Raw genomic sequence first — 14,519 nt, forward strand, 5'->3', positions numbered from 1 at the left:
TAAAAGCGCATTCTGATCACTGGGGCAATGATTCAGTGGAGCTGGTAGAAGCGCATTCTGATCACTGGGGCAATGATTCAGTAGAGCTGGTAGAACCGAAATATGGAAGAGTTCTCTCTCTCTCTCTCTCTCTCTCTCTCTCTCTCTCTCTCTCTTGTATGCATAGGGCAGGAGAATTATCAATTTGGACCATCTATCAAGTGCAGCCTATCATGGACAAGCACCATTAGAAGATTTCACTTGTTTGTTTTTATGGGGAAGTGTGTGTATATTTATCAATTGATGTTCATCTTGTAGTTGTAGGCTGATACTGAAGTATGTAGTTGTTTATAGATGTTTTCTGTTTGTATGTTGATATTGAAGTGTGTGCATTCAGCAAGGCTCTTTTACTGCATTATAAAACATTGGGAGCAACAATTGGCAAGAAATACAAATTTCGTTATAGTCTCTCCAGGAATTATGAATCCATGAGCTGTGGATACGACAGCATAATCTTTTTTTTTTTTTGGTAGGGAGTGTGGGAGGACACTAACTTTGTTAAAAAGGCAAAATAGCTATACAGTCATTCGAGTGGGAGCCAAAAATACAATAAACAACAGGGCCTCACCTATCATTTTTTTTTTTTTCAAAAGAAGGGCCATGCCCCTATAACTTTGTTGATAAGAGCAGACGAATTACAAACTAAATTTTCAGGTGGGCTTCACACAACTTGGGCCTCACCTATCATATCAGCTAATCAGATGACAGAAAAAGGCTATGCAGGAAGCCGAACAATGAAAGATAAATGTTGAGGGTCAAATATTGCATATCAGACCCAGTTGTTGCCTAGATTTATGAACATGGTACCATTTAATAGCCCATTTTTAATCATGTTTCTGTTGCAAGGTGTATTTACGAGCCTGGACTGGGAAAAGGTATTAAATGCATGGATTTGACACTCTAGAATCACCAAGGCAAGGGACGGACCCCAGGAGACCAAAATCAACGGAATTACACGCCAGGGATCCACGAGAATCGAGAAACTGAAGCTCAAGCGGCCTGAAAGTCAGCCAGAATGCAAGATCACTGGTTTTCTATCATCTGTTCGGCTCAAAACTTTATTCATGGTTCGAGGACCAAAAAATAACCGTACACGTCAAATTTCAGCCATTGGATCCCTCTGGAAGTGGCCCAACGCTCAGATCAGCCCATAAACCATTGATTTTGGGCCCACCTGAGATCTGGATATGCTTAAAATTTGGTCTCAACCCATTATCTGAGGAGACAAGACGGATGAACGGAGCGGATTTCCAGGATCCATCATCATGGACTCCAAACGAGTTGGACGTGCATATAGTGCACATGCACGTGAGCTGCGCCGGACCAGCCGGTCTGGTCAAACCCGACTCTGACCCGTCTCCCTCTCTCTTCTGCGAAAGAACGGACAGCGTCTTTACGTTGTCCGTCCGTTTTTCGTTAGAGGGCCCCACACAGAAGTTATTCGAAGGATCCGAACCATTTATGAGACTCACGCCGCCAATCTCACTCAGGCCTAGGTGGATAAAAATTCAAAAGACTCCGGAGATCCGTTTTCGACCATTAAAACGGGCGATAGACGGTGGAAGAGAAATATCGGTGGACCACACCAAAACTCGACAAAAACCAGCCCATTCTGACCGAAAAATCGAGATAAATCCGGTGGACAGCTTGGATTGATCATTTGAAGCTTACTGTGGACCCCACCATCAAACAGCGTACGTGCGTAATGCACTCTGTTTCGTAGCCAGACGCCGTCCGGCTTTCGCGGAGGGTTGTGCGCTCTTGCGGGCGATCGGACGGCTGATCTGAACCGTTCATCATGTAGGTCTGTCAAGAAACTCCCAGAGGACGTTCTCCTTTTAGAAAGAAAGTAAGAAAAATGGGAGTGGGAGGCTCCGAATTTGACTACGTAAGGTTTATTCACGCAGCCGACTCGTCTGCGGACTGCTGTGCGTAAAGAGAGCTTCCGCAGCTGACTCATCCGGGGACTCCAGCCCTCCACCGCCCCTGGATGTATAAAGGAGAAAAAAACAGAAGAAAAGAGGGGAGGATTGAAGGAGGAGCCGTGACTGGAAAGAGAGGAAGCTTGGACGATTAGAACGTGGGAGAGAGAAGGAAGCAGCTGTGGGTTTCCTTCTTTCCTTTATATTTCTTTTGCTTTGTTTGCTTTGTTAAAGGTTCAGCCCATTCATGTGTGGCTAAACCTCTTAGCTAGGGCTAAGAGGTGAAGCCTATAGCGAGATGGGAGATACTATTTTATACCTTTAACTGAATTTGATTTTAGTTGATTATGGAAGGAATGTTTTTAGTCTTTAATGGCCTGTTGTGACTGAAATTTCAATGGATCTGCAATGGCCTTGAATATCTCCTTTTCCCTTTTGATGTATATGACGTCAGGAAGCCCTGTTGTTCACCATCGTCTCCTGGGCATGGTAGGATGATGGTACCCTTTCTAACTTGCATGCACTGTGATTGGTTGGTAATTAGTTTAATCATGTTGTTTGCTTTGTCTCCTAGGCATGGTTAGATGATGGAATCCATTCTAATTCATATACCTTTCATCTTATGAAGACTAGATCAAGTAGGTTCAGTTTGATTTCCGTGATTCTTGATGCAGGCAAAAGATCTCCCTGATCCCTACAAGTGGATCATCTGAATCCCTAGTTTCCTTCCTCTGAATTCCTTAAGTTTTAAATTAATCTCTCACCATTATTCATCGATTTATATTTGATTTAGATTGCATCTTAGGCTAGTTCTAGTTCTATTTAGTTTCAGGAAACGTACAAGTTTCAGTCCCTGTGGATTCGACCTCGGTCTTACCGAATTTATTACTACATCACAACCCTACACTTGGGGAGTGAACAAGTTTTTGGCGCCGTTGCCGGGGACTGACGGTTGCGATTCTCTGAAATTAATTAGGTTTAGGATTAGTTTAATAACTTTAGTTTTAGATTTTTAATTGATTTCTAGAACTAACTTGTTTCCATGTTTTGTAGGATCCTGACATAAGTTCCTAAATTGGTAATTCCTTCCTAATTTCTCTATTTTTTTTCTACTTTTAAAATTAGGGTTTAAATTTTAGAAATCTTCTAATTCTAGTATTCTCCTATTTGTAGGAAATAGTTTATTTTTGGAAATTTTCCTATTTTGTTTTTAGAACTAGGTTAGTTATTTCCTTTTTTCGGAATTAACTTTCTATTTTTATTTCTTTAGTAACTTTCTAATTTTAACTCTTTTAGAATCTAATTTTGTTTCCAAATTTATTTTTTGAATTTTTGTTTAGAAACTAACCTTCATATTTTGTAGGCCTTTAAGATAGAAATTTCTAATTCGGTAAGATCCTTCCCTACTTTCTATTTTTCAGTTCTCTTTTAGTAATTTACTTTCTAGTTTAGGACTTTCCTAATTTATTTTAGAAATTTCCACTTTCTTTTAGGAATTCCTTCTTTTATAAACCAGTTCACTGCTATCTTTCTTTTAAAGGATTGTTCTTCTCCTTTTTAGAATCTAACTTATTTTGTTCTATTTTGCAAGTCTTCAACTCAGGGCCTCCAATTTGGTAACTCCTTTCCAACCCTCTCTTTCTTTTTAGATTTTCTTTCTTAGGATTAGGTTTCAAATTTAAATTGAGGGTTGCGAGTGTTTCATGTCCAAGTGGGCCCGTGACGACACTCGACGTCTCTTGACTGAAGGAGGATTGGTTGAGGGGTTGACTACCCATCACAGGACTAGACACCGCTCAAAATCCCCTGAGTTAATTGAAGTTATGGCTGAAGACCAGCCTCCTCTACTTCCACCCAGGGTGGAGGATACCCAAGATGAGAACGAGGTGCATCAGGCACCCCCGCCTCGTACTTTACGAGATTATCTACAACCGGTGGGAGTGAGTATGCCCTTATGCATGATTTTTCCTGAAAACACAGGACAAATGGACATCAAGCCAGGAGTTATCCAACTCCTTCCCAAATTTCATGGACTTGAATCAGAGAGTCCATATTTACATTTAAAAGAGTTCGATGAGATTATAGCTACAATATGTTTTCCTAATGTATCTGAGGATACAATCAGGCTGAAACTCTTTCCTTTTTCCTTATAAGAGAAAGCTAAGACGTGGTTACATTCACTGCATCCTAGATCCATTGGCACATGGAACGACATGCAGAGGGAATTCATAAAAAAATTCTTCCCACATCATAAAACGATTACCCTTAGAAAAGCAATCATGAACTTTGCCCAAATGGAAGATGAAACATTCTTCCAATGTTGGGAAAGGTTCAAAGATTTGGTCAGTTCATGCCCACAACACGGATTTGAAACGTGGCGCATTACAAATTTTTTCTATGATGGACTGACATCTTCCATGCGCCAAATGGTCGAGACAATGTGTAATGGAAAGTTCATTAATAAAGATGTTGACGAGGTATGGGATTACCTCGATAGTCTTGCTGAAAAAACACAATCATGGGACTATTACCCAAAGTCGAACACCACGTCTAGGCCGACTCAATTAAAGGAGAAAGGTGGATTATATCTCTTGAAAGAAGAAGATGATCTCAAGTGTAAAATGACTACGCTCATAAGGAAAGTTGAGGCCATGGAAGGAAAGAAGGATAAGGTTAATGAAATTGTTTGCGGCATCTGTGATTGCAACATTCATACAACTGAAAATTGTCCTACAATACCCGCCTTTCGAGGAGTGTTGAATAAACAAGCTAATGCCGTAAACAACTATCAAAGACCTTTTACTGGACCTAACTCCAATACGTACAATCCTGGTTGGAAAAATCATCCAAACTTTAGTTGGAGGAATGGACAGACGGCTACCCCTCAAGGTTTCTTCAATCAAAATCCAAATCAAGTGAAACCTCAAGAGGAACCGGTTCAAAATTCCATACAAGAGCTGGCTCAAGCAATGCGGGGAATTACAGATTTTATGCAAAAAATAGATTCTCGTATGACGGTTATAGAAAAGGGGATGCTTCCTGCACAACCTCTCCTCAATCCTAAACCATAGTACGAGATTAATGATCCCAGCTCTTCAAATCAGATGGGGCACGCTAAATCCATCACCACTCTTAGGAGTGGAAAGATCATTGATAAAACTCTTCCGATTAGGCCCAAAAAGCCTCAAGAACCAGAAGAGGACAACAATGATGGATCCAGTGATGCCCCACAAAAATTAGAACCGGAACTTCGAGAGAAGCTAGTTGCTCCGTTCCCCCAACGGTTGGTTTCACCAAAACCTCTCTCTAACTTTCAGGATATTCTAGAGGTGTTGAAACAAGTGAAAGTCAACATTCCTCTACTTGATGTCGTGAAACAGATTCCTTTATATGCCAAATTTTTGAAAGACTTATGCACGACCAAAAGACGGCAAAGTATTCAAAAGAAAATTTTCTTGACTGAGAAAGTGAGTGCTATCCTAAAGCAAGACGTGCCACAGAAATTCAAAGATCCCGGTAGCCCAACCATATCATGTGTAATCGGGAACCATCGAATTGATCACGCACTTCTTGACTTAGGAGCGAGCGTCAATCTGATTCCCTACTCGGTATACAAACAGTTAGGTTTGGGTGAATTAAAACTCACCCTAACCACACTACAACTTGCTGATCGCTCTGTTCGTGTACCAAGAGGGATAATCGAGGATGTGTTGGTCCAAGTTGATAGATTTTACTACCCTGTAGATTTTATCATCCTGGACACCGAACCCATCAATAACATAAGCACTCAGATCCCCGTCATTCTTGGCCACCCATTCCTTGCCACTTCAAATACAATTATCAATTGTAGGAATGGTGTCATGACTATGTCTTTTGGGAATATGACATTGGAATCAAACATCTTTTTCAATAACGGCAGAAACTTAGAGGAGGATGACGATTTCCAAGACGTTAACATGATTGACTCTTTCGTGGAAGATACGAAACCTCTAACCTTATCCTCCGACCATCTAGAGGCGTGCCTAGCCCACTCCCATGATTTTGATGATGACATGATTAGGGAGACGTGTGCCTTGCTTGATACTGCACCGGTACTTGAAGTTAACCGGTGGAGGCCACAATTTGAAGAATTGCCACAAACCGATGTAGTGCCTCTACCGTCTAACCTCAAGCCGCCGAAGCTTGACCTAAAATCTTTGCCCTCTGATTTGAAATATGCCTATTTAGGTCAAGATGAGACGTACCCGGTGGTGATCTCTGCCCACCTAGAGAAAGAACAGGAAAGTATGCTCATATCTACTCTCATTGAGCATAAAGGAGCCCTGGGATGGACGATAGCGGACCTCAAGGGAATCGATCCCTCGATTTGTACTCACCGCATATATCTTGAGGATAATGCAAAAACCGCTCGGCAACCACAACGTAGACTAAATCCAAACATGAAGGAAGTGGTTAAAGCCGAGGTTCTTAAACTATTAGACGTGGGTATCATATACCCTATATCCGATAGTCAATGGGTGAGTCCAACTCAAGTGGTCCCTAAGAAGTCCGGAATCACCATCGTAGCTAATGCCAATAATGAACTCGTGCCAACTAGAGTCACTACTGGTTGGAGAATGTGCATTGACTATAGGAAGTTGAATACCGTCACGAGGAAAGATCACTTTCCTTTACCATTCATTGATCAGATCCTGGAAAGGTTAGCTGGTCATTCCTATTACAGTTTCCTTGATGGGTATTCGGGCTACAACCAGATAGAGATAGCCCCTGAAGACCAGGAAAAGACCACATTTACATGTCCCTACGGCACCTTTGCCTATCGAAGGATGTCATTCGGACTATGTAATGCCCCTGCCACCTTTCAGCGATGTATGCTTAGTATCTTTTCTGATATGGTGGGGCAATATCTAGAAGTCTTTATGGATGATTTCTCTGTTTACGGTCCATCTTTCAGCGAGTGCTTGGAAAGTCTTAAATGTGTGCTGAAAAGATGTGAAGAAAAGAACTTGGTACTTAATTGGGAGAAGTGTCATTTCATGGTTCAGAAGGGAATTGTCCTTGGGCATATCATCTCGTCTAAGGAAATCGAGGTAGATAAGGCAAAAATCGATCTTATCTCTAACCTACCTCCACCCAAGAACATCAGAGACGTGCGATCCTTTTTAGGACACGCATGATTTTACAGGCGATTCATAAAGGACTTTAGTCTCCTCTCTCGTCTTTTATGTACTCTTCTTCAAAAGGATGCTCCGTACAAGTGGACTGAGCAATGCCAGGAAGCTTTCACCAAGCTTAAGGGCACGTTAACCACTGCACCTATCATGCAGCCACCCGACTGGAGCCTTCCTTTTGAGCTTATGTGCGACGCTTCTGATTATGCTCTTGGGGCGGTCCTAGGCCAGAGAAAAGATAAAAGGCCCTACGTCATTCATTACGCAAGTAGAACTTTAAATTCTGCCCAGGTAAACTACTCGACTACGGAAAAGGAACTCTTAGCTGTAGTGTTCGCCTTGGACAAATTTAGGTCCTACTTGATCGGATCCAAGATCATTATCTACACAAATCATGCGGCACTTAAGTATCTTCTTCTAAGAATGATTTTAAGCCCCGTTTGATACGATGGATCCTTCTACTCCAAGAATTTGATTTGAAAATTAAAGATAAAAAGGGAGTAGAGAACGTAGTGGCCGATCACCTTTCTCGCCTTAATACCTCTGATTTCCTTGAGACGATCCATATCAACGACATGTTCCCTGATGAACAATTGTTTCGAGTCTCCCATTCACCTTGGTTCGCTGATATTGCTAATTATCTTACTACAGGTGCCATACCGACACAGTGGACTGCACAAAATAAGAAGAAATTCTTCACCGAGGTGCGCAACTTTTTCTGAGATGATCCTTATTTATTTAAATATTGCCCAGACCAAATATTAAGGAGATGTGTACCAGACGATGAGCATCAGAACGTCATCTCCTTCTGTCACTCACAGGCCTGTGGTGGTCACTTTTCTGCTAAAAAGACCACGGCCAAGATTCTGCAATGTGGCTTTTACTGGCCTACTATGTTTAGGGACACTCATGAGTTTTGCAAAGCTTGTGAGCGTTGTCAGAAATTGGGAGCATTGTCCCGTCGAAATATGATGCCTTTGAATCCCATCCTTATTATTGAAGCATTTGATTGCTGGGGCATCGATTTCATGGGACCATTCCCCTAATCGTTTGGAAATCTGTACATTTTGCTCGCTGTGGATTATGTCACTAAATAGGTCGAAGCGATTCCATGTCGAACTAATGACCATTGCACGGTCATTAAATTCCTAAAAGAAAACATCATTTCTCGATTCGGAACGCCTCGAGCCATCATTAGTGATGGGGGCTCACACTTTTGTAATAAACCATTTGAGAGCTTAATGAAGAAACACGGTAGCTCTCATAGGGTGAGCACCCCATACCATCCACAGACAAGTGGACAAGCTGAGATTTCCAATAGGGAGATCAAACACATTTTGGAGAAAACGGTTAACCCAGATCGTAAGGATTGGTCAATCCGATTGACCGATGCCTTATGGGCATACCGTACTGCCTTTAAAACCCCTATTGGAATGTCTCCCTTTAGACTTGTCTATGGGAAAGCTTGTCACTTGCCTGTGGAGCTGGAACATAAAGCGTACTGGGCGATTAAAAATCTTAATTTCAATCTGGACAACGCTGGCTCGCTACGCAAACTTCAATTGAATAAACTTAAGGAAATCCAGAATGATGCATACGATAATTCGAGAATTTACAAGGACAAGATGAAAGCATTTCATGACCAACACATTTTGCGAAAATCATTCACGCCCGGTCAGAAGGTCCTTTTGTACAATTCTCGATTACATCTCTTTCCGGGTAAGCTTCGATCTTGTTGGACCGGCCCTTACATTGTTGTTACTGTTTTTCCTCATGGGGCCGTTGAGATAAGAGATCCCGACAATGGCAAGGAGTTTAAAGCCAATGGACATCGATTGAAACCATTTGTCGAGAAATTTGATTCAGAGGACATGTTCATGCCCCTGACTGCTCCTGTTTACTAGGATTGATCTCCTAGTCTGATGGAGGTATAGGTAGGTTTATCGCTTTCATAGGACTAAGGTAGTTGCTTTATTTGTCTGGCTGAAGACGGTAAACTTAGCGCTCCTGGGAGGCAACCCAGCTCTTCATTTCATTTCTATCATTAGTTAGTTCAATGTTTGTGGGTAACATTACTGCAAACCCTCACGAGACTACAACTCGTCCACTAGGGGCAACGTAGGGGTTTAAAGGCTTGTTGCATATGCCAAATGCAATCGAGAGCACCTACAAAAGTGGTATAGGTAGGATTTTATTTTTTTTGTGATTTTTATGTTGCCTTCTCTTTCATGCTGACCGACGCCCATGCTACGATCTCTTGGAAAGTGTCTCTCGATTCATCATCCAGGTACTATCTTCCCATCACTTCATATTTACTGTTCGTTGTCCCAAGTGCATTGCACGCTCATATCTTTTACATTGAGGACAATGTAGATTTTAGGTTGGGGGTAGGAGATTAGGTGACCTAATCAGCATTTTCTTGGTTTTGAACAAAAATTGTGAAAATTTTTATTTTTTCTGGACTTTCTTGTGAATTCGAAGGGATTTTGACAGCCATCTAGGGCACTTGAAATTTCAAAATACATGATGTTGGAAATTTAAGACGCCTGGATTCAGTATCTATTAGATTGCATAGTTAAGTTTGAATTGTTAATCCAGAATTAGAAGTTGTAAACATTAATTGAGTTATGATCTTACATGTCACATCTCGCTTACACATTAAGGTTTCATTTGATATTGAAGGATTAATTTGGTGATCACTAAGCTTGAAAGGAACCAACCTGAGAAATTGAAAGGATTGGGCGAATGGTCTACACCATAGGTTTGCTCCCTATAGGTGTAGATTTAATTCCCTATGAATGATATGTGGAAAAATTTGGGTGTACAGTCTTCATCATAGGTTTGCTCCCTTTAGGTGAGGATTTGATTCCCCTTCTTGGCATTACGTTTAATGGAAAAATTAAAAATTAAAAAGAATAAAAGGATAATGTATGAGGCAAGTTTGAGTTATCGTGAATTCTTTTATTGGTTACCAATGATATCCTTAAATAGAGAGGTGAATCTTAATGTTGACAAGTCGAGATTAGACTATACATCCATGGAATTCAATATTTAGAATTTTTCTAATTCCTGGAATAATGCTTTGAACTTGATTATGAAGTTTATCATGCGCCTGAGTCTAGGAGGAAGTAATACCCAACATTCATGAATCTGAGAATGCTCATATCTGAATTATTTTGCAAAAACCACTCGAGTTTATAGAAATTGTTCTGTAATTCTCAACTTACTTTTCGCATATTTTGGTCGGGACTAGCAAAATGCTGGTTGGGGGTTGTGTTGAGGGTCAAATATTGCATATCAGACCCAGTTGTTGCCTAGATTTACGAACATGGTACCATTTAATAGCCCATTTTTAATCATGTTTCTGTTGCAAGGTGTATTTACGAGCCTGGACTGGGAAAAGGTATTAAATGCATGGATTTGACACTCTAGAATCACCAAGGCAACGGACGGACCCCAGGAGACCAAGATCGACGGAATTACACGCCAGGGATCCGTGAGAATCGAGAAACTAAAGCTCAAGCGGCCTGAAAGTCAGCCAGAATGCAAGATCACTGGGTTTCTATCATCTGTTCGGCTCAAAACTTTATTCATGGTTCGAGGACCAAAAAATAACCGTACACGTCAAATTTCAGCCATTGGATCCTTCTGGAAGTGGCCCAACGCTCAGATCAGCCCATAAACCATTGATTTTAGGCCTACCTGAGATCTGGATATGCTTAAAATTTGGTCTCAACCCATTATCTGAGGAGACAAGACGGATGAACGGAGCGGATTTCCGGGATCCATCATCATGGACTCCAAACGAGTTGGACGTGCATATAGTGCACACGCACGTGAGCTGCGCCGGACCAGACGGTCTGGTCAAACCCGACTCTGACCCGTCTCCCTCTCTTCTGCGAAAGAACGGATAGCGTCTTTACGCTATCCGTCCGTTTTTCGTTAGTGGGCCCCACACAGAAGTTATTCGAAGGATTCGAACCATTTATGAGACTCACACCGCCAATCTCACTCAGGCCTAGGTGGATAACAATTCAAAAGACTCCGGAGATCCGTTTTCGATCATTAAAACGGACGATAGACGGTGGAAGAGAAACATCGGTGGACCACACAAAAACTCGACAAAAACCAGCCCATTCTGACCGAAAAATCGAGATAAATCCGGTGGACGGCTTGGATTGATCATTTGAAGCTTACTGTGGACCCCACCATCATACAGCGTACGTACGTAACGCACTCTGTTTCGCAGCTGGACGCCGTCCGGCTTTCGCGGCGAGTTGTGTGCTCTTGGGGGCGATCGGACAGCTGATCTGAACCGTTCATCATGTAGGTCTGTCAAGAAACTCCCAGAGGACGTTCTCCTTTTAAAAAGAAAGCAAGAAAAATGGGAGTGGGAGGCTCCGAATTTGACTGCGTAAGGTTTATTCACGCAGCCGACTCGTCTGCGGACTGCTGTGCGTAAAGAGAGCTTCCGCAGCTGACTCGTTCGGGGACTCCAGCCCTCCACCGCCCCTGGATGTATAAAGGAGAAAAAAACAGAAGAAAAGAGAGGAGGATTGAAGGAGGAGCCGTGACTGGAAAGAGAGGAAGCTTGGACGATTAGAACGTGGGAGAGAGAAGGAAGCAGTTGTGGGTTTCCTTCTTCCCTTTATATTTCTTTTGCTTTGTTTACTTTGTTAAAGGTTCAACCCATTCATGTGTGGCTAAACCTCTTAGCTAGGGCTAAGAGGTGAAGCCTGTAGCGAGATGGAAGATACTATTTCATACTTTTAAATTTCTGAACTGAATTTGATTTTAGTTGATTATGGAAGGAATGTTTTTTGTCTTTAATGGTCTGTTGTGACTGAAATTTCAATGGATCTGCAATGGCCTTGAATATCTCTTTTTCCCTTTTGATGTATATGACGTCAGGAAGCCCTGTTGTTCACCATCGTCTCCTGGGCATGGTAGGATGATGGTACCCTTTCTAACTTGCATGCACTGTGATTGGTTGGTAATTAGTTTAATCATGTTGTTTGCTTTGTCTCCTGGGCATGGTTAGATGATGGAATCCATTCTAATTCATATACCTTTCATCTTGTGAAGACTAGATCAAGTAGGTTTAGTTTGATTTCCGTGATTCTTGATGCAGGCAAAAGATCTCCCTGATCCCTACAAGTGGATCCTCTGAATCCCTAGTTTCCTTCCTCTGAATTCCTTAAGTTTTACATTAATCTCTCACCATTATTCATCGATTTATATTTGATTTAGATTGCATCTTAGGCTAGTTCTAGTTCTATTTAGTTTCAGGAAACGTACAAGTTTCAGTCCCTGTGGATTCGACCTCGGTCTTACCGAGTTTATTACTACATCACAACCCTACACTTGGGGAGTGAACAATAAAGGATAACAAAAGCACTGTCCTCCCTGCAGAAAACAAATTTCCAAAACCGATTTCCCCATTCAGCAGAATTTGCAGCCCACTAGCGACTGCAGACTGGTATCCCGCCATATTCCAGCATCCGAGCAGAATTTTTGCAGCCCACCAGCGATTGCAGACTGGTATCCAGCCATATTCCAGCGTCCGGCACAGAGCACGCTGCCCTAATGCACTTGGGGTTAGAGCCGCCCAGTCTGAAGATGTCGTCAAGGCTCTTTGAAAGCTGTACCAACAAGGAGAAACTGCAACCTTGGCTGTAGATAACTAGGAGCAGCAGACCAAGCGAAGGCAATGCAATTAGTTATGCCTCATTTTTTATTTTTTTTGAACACAATCATTTTTTATTTTTTATTTTTTATAAAGGGAGGCTGCCAGAAAAACAGGTAATACAAGCAGCCCAATTCAAGGCAGTGCTATCTGAATGCAGTGGAGAGCATGATAGCGCCCAACATCCTAAAGAATAGCAACATCGCAGCAGCATAGCAGAAGTTATCAAGAGATCAGAGCAAAATCTCCATACACACCGTGATCACAAGGCTGTTACACCCAATAGCAGGACCAAGCCGAACATCTCCATAGAAGTAGCCTCCAGCCACCTAGAGAAACTGGCCTCTAGAAGCAGTTCTAGAGAGCAATCTGGATTCTGGACGAACAGATAAAAGCAGGGAAACTCAGGGGAACCAGCACCGCAGGAAAAGAAGAAACAGAACCAACTTTCCCTTTTTGGATTTGTTGGATTGGCAAAGCGACCCAAATCCTGCTCTATCCAAAAGGCCCCGAATGTCTCAAGGAATGTCTGAAAGACTGACGTAAGTCTTATTGGGGCATTCGAAGCTAGCCCTCTTAGCTAGAGCGTCAGCTACAGAGTTACCCTCCAGCAAAGTGTGGGCGAAAGAGAGAAGGGGCTCTGCTTCTCTAGAATACGCCCCACATACTCCCAGATGTTCCAAGGGCAATTATCAGAACCAGAAGATACTACCTTGGCTATGATATGCGAATTAGTTTCAACTAGAATGTTATATAAACCCATTTCGCTACCGATCAAGATACCATCTAGCATGGCCCTGGCTTCGGCAATAGTGTTTGGAAATATGCACCATGGGGTTTATTTACCATCTAGCCTGTTCATCAGGTAAGGTAACGTAAGCTTGTATAAGGGAAAGCACAAGTATCAGCTAAATCAGATCCTTCCGTCGCCCAAGAAGTTTTAAACTGTAGGTGTCTAATTTCTATTGTTTCCTATAGTCCACTTGAGCTTTGGCTCTGCTTTGTTTTTGTGTCCATAACTTAGAACGATCTTTGAAAAAAAAAACGATATTTTGAAGATCTAAGAAATACATCATGGTAGCGCCCACAAAAATTTCAGACGTCAAGAAAATCCGTTGCTTGCTGTGCAGTGCAGCTCATTCCCGAGATAGAAGAAAAGGGACGGGTTGACACGTGGAACTTCCGTGGGCTGCATCATAATGTATGTGTCAGATCCACACTGCCCATCTATTTTTTCATAGCATTTAGGACATGAGACCAAAAATAAGGCAGAGTAAGGCTAAAATGGGCCATACAACATGAAACAGTTGAAATTGGATGCCTACCATTGAAAACTTCTCCGGGCCATAAAAGGCTCCTGATATTTGTATTTTTCTTTCATCTACGTATGTGTGACCTCATGAAGATCTTAGATCACAAATAAACCCCACGGTTGGCCCTTGTAAGGTTTCAAATCCCCGGTGCTTTCTGTGTTGTGGTCTACTTGAGATTTGGATGTGCCTCATTTTTTGGATCATACTCTAGAATAGAATGATTTTTCTTTTTTAAAATGATGGACGGTATGTATCTAATACATAAAGTTGTGTAGTGTAATATGCAGTCTATTCAGGAAAGAGTATTCTGTGAGCTGTTGTCATCGGCCATGACATGGACCAACGAGGTGCGATGGCACAAAATTTTAATTTCCCCGTGACTTCAACG

General features: G+C 42.0%; 1 non-coding gene across 1 annotated transcript; it reads right to left on the bottom strand.

Annotated features, from left to right (window-relative positions):
• Nucleotides 1-4,222: 4,222 nt before the first annotated feature.
• LOC131241759 (small nucleolar RNA R71) lies at nt 4,223-4,329 on the bottom strand. The gene has a single exon (XR_009169322.1). It is a non-coding gene; the product is annotated as a small nucleolar RNA R71 (small nucleolar RNA).
• Nucleotides 4,330-14,519: the final 10,190 nt, after the last annotated feature.

This window comes from Magnolia sinica, chromosome 3, assembly GCF_029962835.1.
Source record: "Magnolia sinica isolate HGM2019 chromosome 3, MsV1, whole genome shotgun sequence".
NCBI classification, from domain to species: Eukaryota; Viridiplantae; Streptophyta; class Magnoliopsida; order Magnoliales; family Magnoliaceae; genus Magnolia; species Magnolia sinica.